This window comes from Monodon monoceros, unplaced genomic scaffold (assembly GCF_005190385.1).
Source record: "Monodon monoceros isolate NGI ecotype Baffin Bay Population unplaced genomic scaffold, NGI_Narwhal_1 Contig1371_ctg1, whole genome shotgun sequence".
Lineage (NCBI taxonomy): Eukaryota > Metazoa > Chordata > Mammalia > Artiodactyla > Monodontidae > Monodon > Monodon monoceros.
Window position 1 is genome coordinate 15,608 of NW_021697218.1, and position 8,397 is coordinate 24,004.

Consider the following 8,397-nt stretch of genomic DNA (forward strand, 5'->3'; position numbering starts at 1 on the left):
TTACAGTAGGTGGTTTGACAGGAATCATCTTAGCCAATTCATCCCCAGACATTGTCCTCCAGGATACATACTATGTAGTAGCACACTTCCATGACCTAATGTCCATGGGAGCAGGCTTCACTATTAGAGGAGGCTTCCTACACTGATTCCCACGATTCTCAGGTCATACAGTTAACTCAGCATGAGCAAAAATTCACTTCACAAGTATATTTATAGTAGTAAATATGACTTCCTGCAGCACTTTCTTGGCCTCTCAGGGATGTCACTACATTAGTCTGAGTACCCTGAGGCACACACAACATGAAGTATTTTGTCTTTAGGCACATTCATCTCAGTAGCAGCGGTAATGCTAATAATCTTCATACTTTGAAAAGTTTTTGCGTCTAAACAAGAAGTATTAGCAGTGGAAACTGCTACTCCTAACCTAGAATGGTTACACCAATGCCCTACATCATATCCTATGTTTCAAGATCCTACCTATGTAAATGTAAAATAAGGAAGGACTCAAGTCCTTTTCAACCAGTTTCAAGCCAACACAATAACAGTTGTCTCTTTCTCAATAAATGAGATAAAAGTAAAAAGTGATGTAGCTTTGTCAAAGTTAAATCATAGGCTAAAATCCTGTATATCACTAAGGTATATCAATTTCATCTAGGCTCTCAAGACACAACATCATCAATTATGGAAGAACTTATACATTTTCATCATCACACAATAGTGATTTTTAAAATAAGTTCTCTAGTCCTCTATATTATTTCACTAATATTGACATCTAAACTAACTCATATATATACAATAGATGCACAGGTAGAGAAAATGTGAACAATTTACTAGCCATTATTGTAATCTTAGCTGCTCTATCATCATTGCGAATCCTTTACATGATACATAAAAGCAATAACTCTTCCCAAACCATAAAAAACTATGGGTCAGTAATGATACTGAAGCTACAAATACACATATTATGAAGATTTAAATATTGACGCCTCTGTAATTCCCACATCAGAGCTAAAACCAGGAGAATAATGACTAATAGAAGTCAACAACCAGGTAGTTAGAGATAGTCATTGAATATTAGTTAGTTTCATCTGAAATTGTTGTACACCCCTGAGCTGTTCCTTCTTAGGCCTAAAAAGAGCTGCTATCGCAGGACGCCCAAATTAAAGAGTCCTAATACCAACAGGACCAGGCCTATGTTGTGAAAAAGTTATTCCACCACCCCTACAGAATTTGTTCTTGTCATTATTCACATTTGAGCCATTCTAATGGGTGTCTCCAGCAGCCCAGTGGTGAAGGGGGGTTGGGAAAGATGCAGAGCTTCCCGAGGGAACCACAGGACCTGGCATTCTGGGAAATTCAAAAGTGCTAGTCCAGTTCTGGCAATCTGAACTCTTCCTCCTCAAAACTGAAGTCTGAGAGACATTCTTCCTCCCTTTGGCCACGGCTGACAAGAAAAGTAGCTGACCTGCAAAATGAGCACCAGTTAGGGTGGGGGTAGGGGAACACACCTTATAATTATGCTAAAATGTTGCCATTTCCTCCAAACTCTCAGTATTCACGTCTCATTATTCATTCCCCACTCTATTATTAGCAGGTCACCACTGAATCAGGGATGACTCCAGAACTTCTGTAGGAGGGGTTTGGGGCAGGTGAGCAATTCATTCTGGGAAAGAGAGTCTAAAACCAAGTGAATGGCCCTTTACATTAGCATGGGAAAACTTCCCCCATCCCACCTTGTCTCAACAGCGCCATTAATCTAGAAAAAACCACAGTGTCACTTTTCAGAGGTCTACCCTGTGTGCACACATGGAGAAGACACTTAGAATGTTAAAGTCAGCATGTTAAGTAATTTTCTTGAAATACTGGAACTATCACACAGTTTAATTTCTTCACAGTCCTTTTCATAATCTATTTAATTTTACTCCTTTTTAATTGTCTGGTACACCTTTAACACCTAAACTCCAAGAGAGAAGGAGCTTCACCTTATTTCCAGTGCCTATCACATAATGGTTTCTAAATGGAACTGATTCCAAGATTGGCCTCATTTAGGAGTGGATCTGTTGTTATAATCAGGTTTCCAAAATCTTTAGTATCAATACGGAACCCTTTCCTCTCACATTTCATAGGAAACTAGACTTCTTAAAGCCCAAACATGGATACGTTTCAAGTTTCCTTGACTGATTTAAATTGAATTAAAATAATTATTTTGTACAGGAAAAAAGTTTCAAAATTTTTCCATTTTTCAAAACATAACCACCTTTTCTTTCTCTACTGTCTTGCCTTCCAAACAAACATTGGGGTGAGTTAAGTAATCAAAAATCTAGCCAAAAATTAGCTCTCAATGACATGAAACACATATTTTGCTCCTTTTAAATAAAAATCCTATATGCAGTACGTTAATGATTTCTTTCAGAAATTACGTTGACAACTTAAGCCCTAATTCGAGATATCCATATAACTGGTTTACAGAAAGGTTCTTTGGCAAAATATTTAACACAAGATATATATGAGATGCTGAGATCTCGGTAATATACCTTACTTGAAAGGCATGAATAGTTTTTAAATAGTGTAGCATAATCACACTTAAGACCATAGTTTCTTTGTTTCCAAATCCCTGCAATTCTATTTGAGGGGATTTCTAAACGTCCTGTGTCTTCTCCTGTGTCCACAACCATAGACGTACACTGGTGGCCCTCAATCCTGCTCTCCAAACTTCAAGTAAGAGGCCAGAGACAAGGCGCTGGACTTGGAAAAGTCCTAGAAATTCCCTGCCTCAAAAGCACTTTCAGAGTTTCACCTTTCCCTAAGGAAGACAGAACTGAATAGATATGCTGAAGTCTTCCAAATCCTGCTGGTTGTTTTGAATTATGGCTCCACTGGCTGTGTACCCCTTGAGCTTTTATCTCCACATACTTGAAATAAATCCTGTAGTTCCTCTTCGGTTCCAGCATCTGTGACCTCTTCACAGGGTCTATATGCCACACCTGTTTTACCACTTTCTGAAATAAAGTTAACAAGGATCAATTCAGAAGTTTTTTTGTTCTAAAACTTCCTTTATACAATGGTAGCACCCAATAATTAGACATGCTTTTGATTTCTAAAAGCAGAAAATAAGAGCATTTTCCTAGAAGTTCCCTCATCTGACACTTCAGTTTTTATTATATTTGTGAAAACATATATAAGAAGTGTCAACTTTGGTTCAAAATCTTTATGATCTTAGAAATAATAACTAAGGAATAAGGACATAGAAATTAAAAGCTGTGGAAACAAAAATATTCAATCACAATACAATTAAATAGGAAGGCATTAGGTAGGGATCAAAATGAGTTCAAACCTGGGAGAGATACCACTGGACTGTAATAGATACTTCCTATTAGAAGCAAGGCAAGTGCCTACTCCTTGGGACCAAAATTCTACCAGATACAATGAACAAAGCTTTGGAAACAGAGACAGAGATAGAGAGTATTTGAAGACTCTACTGGTAGAAACTGGCCCATGTACCATCTGGACAATACAGCTTTCCTCAAGGAAAGCTAGAGACACCAGGCTTTTTGGTCTAAGGAGTTTCGGGTACATATAAGGAGTACCTTGGCATATTAGGCACAAACAACCCAGTCATTAGTTTGGTTCTTAAAGGTTGTTACCCAGAGTTGACAGCGGATGGAGATTGTGCCTGATGACCAGGGAAGTCAAACTTCACTGGAAGGACTGCCCAGGCTGGAAGGCCAAGACCAATCCAGGGTCAACTCTTACAAGCAAATAAGGTCTCGGACAACTTAGCTAGGATTTCTCAGTCTCTAAGCCTGCAGGGATGTGAAGCAGGGGAGCAATTCTGTTCCGGGAATCTACTAATCATAAAGTTTCCTTTGGGCACAGCCTGTGACATGCTCACTGCTGTATAACTCGATAGGGAACACAATCAACGCTATTCAGTAGCATGACCAGTTTCAAGGCTCACAAAAACGTAGCCGATTATTATATAAGAATCATACTCACCCAATATATCAGAAATGAAAACTGAAATTAAACTGATTCCAAAAACATAGTCTAATAAACTCTTCAACAAGAAAACAGCAGTAATAATAATAGTCAATATGTTTTGTCTGCTTACTATGTTTCAGGCATAGTTCTAAGCTTTTTACATTCATCATCTCATTTACTCTTACAATATCCCCCATTTGGTGGTAAGCTCAATTACTAACCCTATATGCAGATAAAGAAATTGCAGCTTAGAGATATTAAATACCTTTAAATGTCTCTGGCTAGAAAAACCTAAAATTGCAAGAACAACAACAACAAAATCTAAGAGACAATGTTAGGACTTAAACACAGGTGTCCAAGGCTTATAATGACTACACTATTCTGTATGATAAGCAAGCCATTGAGGAAGAAGTGGATCAAACACTTTCTGTATGAACTGAGGCAAGTGATTCTACATCTAAACACTGGGGACAATAATATTTGCTGTCGTTCTTCTCATAAATGACACAAAGAACAAATTTAAGACTGTTGCTGTGAAAGCATCTGGTGAATGAAAGAATATGCAATGTTGTAGATAACCAATATTTTCATCCAATTAACTTTTCAAATAAGTTTATTTGCTCACTGAAACTGAAGCACTTCAAGGACAATCAAAAAGGTCTTACCTAAAACCACAATCAGCAGTTTCTGGATGCATCTGTCATAGCTTTCTGAATAACAAGCTTCTGGGTTACCTTCCTTCCCATAAGGAATGATAATGACCCTAAATCCAACCAAAACAGATGAATTTAAAATGCCTATATGAATAACTGATTTCTAGGTAGTATGTTTAAAACTAAAAATGCATCTGTGATTCTTAGATCATAACCTTAGTGATTAAGGGCAGGCACAACACTGGGGTACGGGTGAATGTCTCTGTTGTAGGTATACCCTGGAATGGCACATTTTACTGCTCAGATCTATTCTGGAAGTTCCTAAAATACTAGACGGGAAATGCAAACCAAAAACGTGGCACAAATCTCATATTACTCACAGATTTCAAATGGACAAGCTGAGGCTACACTGCTACAGACCCTGCTCTCGTGTGCGTAAAGGGCTGGATTCATACAGTGAGATACATTTGGTTGTAGTGCAGATGATCTGGACTCTCCTCAACCATCACCCACTCAGGAGAATGGTGGAGCCTCCTCCACCCCATTCGCTAACAGCCCTGCCTCTGACTTAAAACCCTAAGCCCAAGTGCCACCATGGATTCTAGGAAAAAACTCAGTATCAATCGGAATCCCCTTTCTAGGGATCTACATTTACTTTTTCCGCTGAGGCCATTCTATAAGAGGCAAAGGACTGAACTTTTACACATGAGTTTATTTCAATCTTCAGACAATGATTTTGTTGGGATAACTGAAAGCAGGAAGACATGTGTATTTGAAGGACTATTTTAGCACAAAACAAATTATTAACCAAAAAAATACTAATAATAACTAATTTTCCCTCCTCCTAAGCTTCTTGGCAGGCAGTCAGTTCTAAAATTCTAAAGTTTAAGGTGCTGTCAGGTATTGCCTAAGATAAAAACCTATATTGTCGGGCAGAAAAATTCTGCCCAGGGCTTTACTTGCTTAGCAAAGGTGATGATGAATCTGAAAAGTTGAGTTTCAGAAAGAAAGGAAAAAAGAGAAATCCCACTCCCTCACCTCCCCACACACATACATACTGGAAAAAAGACCTTCCTCCAACTTATCCAAAGGTTCCTCAGCCATGCCAACTCCAAGACTCCTGCACTCGTGGGAGGGAAACACCACCTCTAAAGCACAAAAGAGCTTCAGGCTTTGCTTCTGAAGTGGTGTCACAATATCTTCATTTTCCCTTTCTTCAAGGTTAGAAAGATCCTGAAGCTGTTAGGATTTTGAATTAAAGGCTAGACTTCAAAATATTCTGTTGTTAGAAATAAAAACTAAACTCCAGCAATCCCAGGTAATAGTTTAGGTATGCTATAGCTTCAAAATCAAGTGGAACTTGCAAATGAATGACTAGATATGGACAACTATTTTTTATTATATACCATAAAAATACTAGAGAAAATTATGGACACCACCATCCAAGTCATTGAGATTATCACTAATTCTAGGTGGCAGGCCAATGCTCAGATACTTCTATGTGAAAGCCTCCCACATCTCCTCCCCATAGCCCTGTTCTATTCTTCTCTCTAAAGTCTAGGAGTTCAATGTTGAAAAGAGTCTGATTAGTCAAAGAAAATCTACAGAGTTTACCTTGATGATCCTTTTGACCACCCATGGAAACCAAAGAAGTAATTTGCCAATTCTTGACATCTGAAGCTGTTTAGGGCAAGCGTATTATGATGAACCGCCTTCTCTCTGGTGCCGAGACGAACCTAAAGACATAAAAGGCCTAAAAATATCACAACCCTACATAGAGACTCATTTTGGATATACCTGAGATTTATCAATACCAATTTCATAGAGTGTTTGTGAAGATTAAGTAGGACATTTTAAGCAATGAGTTCACAGTGATCCCTAAATAAATGTTATTTATTATTTTTAAGTCAGTACTTTTCTGCATCACTTCCAGGGCCCCTAATTAACCAGAAGGTTCTCTGACCTCCGGTGGTGAAAGTGATGACGAAAGCATCCAAGGAGGCCCAGCAGAAGCCTATTATGGGGCTGAGGGTAAGCAAAAGAATGGACTGTTTTACTCATTTCATCCTGTAGCTCCTGCTTGAGAATATGACCTGAAGAGGAGACAAGATGGACCTGCCACTGAATTAGGACATTAATCTGTAGCAACCCCTCCCCAAGTTACTAACCCCTGTTAGAACAGGGAATATGTATACCTCTATAAATGTAAATAAAGCAACCAAAAGAATTAGAGATTCATCTGCATTAACAAGCTTCTTTGAGAGTGCAAATATATCCAGTCTTAACTCTCTAAAAAACTTACATATTACTGTGGAGTTTTTACATCACTACTTCTTTCTTAAACGTCTATTTCCATTTTGAACAGGGTGTAGTATATAAATTTAGTCATAAAAATTCAAATAATACAAATAAAATCAAAGCATTGTTAATTCTTTATTGATTTGTTTGTGCATCTTCCTCTGTCACTAGTTTTATGAGCTCCTTAAGTGCTTGAAGGAACCATATATTATTCTTTCCTTGTTACCAGAAACAAGCATAGATCTTGGCATACAATAGAGGAGTGATGGTCTGTTGACTGAGTGAAGGAATGAGTACATAAGAAAATGAAATTACTTTCTCCAACTGAAGCTGCCTGCTGGGAAGGAGAAATGAAGACTAATTTTTAAATATTGAGTGTCGCATGGGAGGCTAGGTCCTGTGTGGTGAGTCATAATGGAGCTGTCCTGGACAATTAGGAAGCTTCAGAAGGGCTCTGAGCCCCTGGGTAGTAGAGACAGTTGACATCTGGGATAACCTTGCCACAGTTCTTGCTGGCAAACCTTTCCCTTCATGCTACTGAGAAAAATTCAGATACATTAGGCCTTTCCTTCATTTTATTTTAAGATGTTATTCTCTTTTCTGTATTTATAAAAAAAACAGGGGATAAAAGATAGGAAGATACCTGCCAATGAATAAAAGAACACATAATTGGAACTTCCGTGCTGGTGCAGTGGTTAACATTCCGTTATCCCAATGCAGGGGGCCGAGGTTCGATCCCCGGTCAGGGAACCAGGTCTCACATGCATGTTGCAACTAAGAGTTCGCACGCCACATTTAAGGAGCCTTCAAGCCAAAACTAAAGGAGCCTGCCTGCTGCAACTGGGGAGCCCACATGCCACAGCTGGCGAGCCCTTGAGCCGCAACTAAGGAGTCCACCTGCTGCAACTGAGACCCGGTGCAAGCAAGCAAATAAATAAATAAATAAAATTGAAAAAGAACGCATAAGTAAAGTAGGGAAAAATTTCGGGGCTGTGGGTAGTAAACTAAAGCTCTGCATTAAATAAAGAAATCTAATACGAATGCCCGTTCCTCTCAACTCTATAGTGACTTGGAGAACATTTTCTTCATTACTCTATCAGTGACGGGCTTTATGCTGTGAAAATCTCACAACCTACGCTTATGGAATGGTCTTAATGTCCAATATAAGAAAAGAACTCATTACTCACAACTGATACCAAGTAACTGTTTCACAATCTTTCCAGGACCATCTGTAATATCTGAGTGGTTATGTGAAATGGTCGTAGGGTCCGCAAATTAAAGAATGTCTGACACAAAATCATTTCAATTCCAGGGAGTACAGCCAGGATCGAAGAGGGTGTTAAACAGGGTACAGAAGTGGGAGGTAGTGTACCTGGAGTCACATCTGAGGAGAGTTGTCAGATTCAATAAAGGTGAAATCAGTGAGTAAAGAAATATGGGTGAGAAGAGGCAGCAAGGTCAGTAG

General features: G+C 38.7%; 1 pseudogene; it reads right to left on the reverse strand.

Annotated features, from left to right (window-relative positions):
- Window positions 1-1,365: 1,365 nt before the first annotated feature.
- LOC114904322 lies at window positions 1,366-6,370 on the reverse strand (annotated as a pseudogene).
- Between the last annotated feature and the right edge of the window lie 2,027 nt (window positions 6,371-8,397).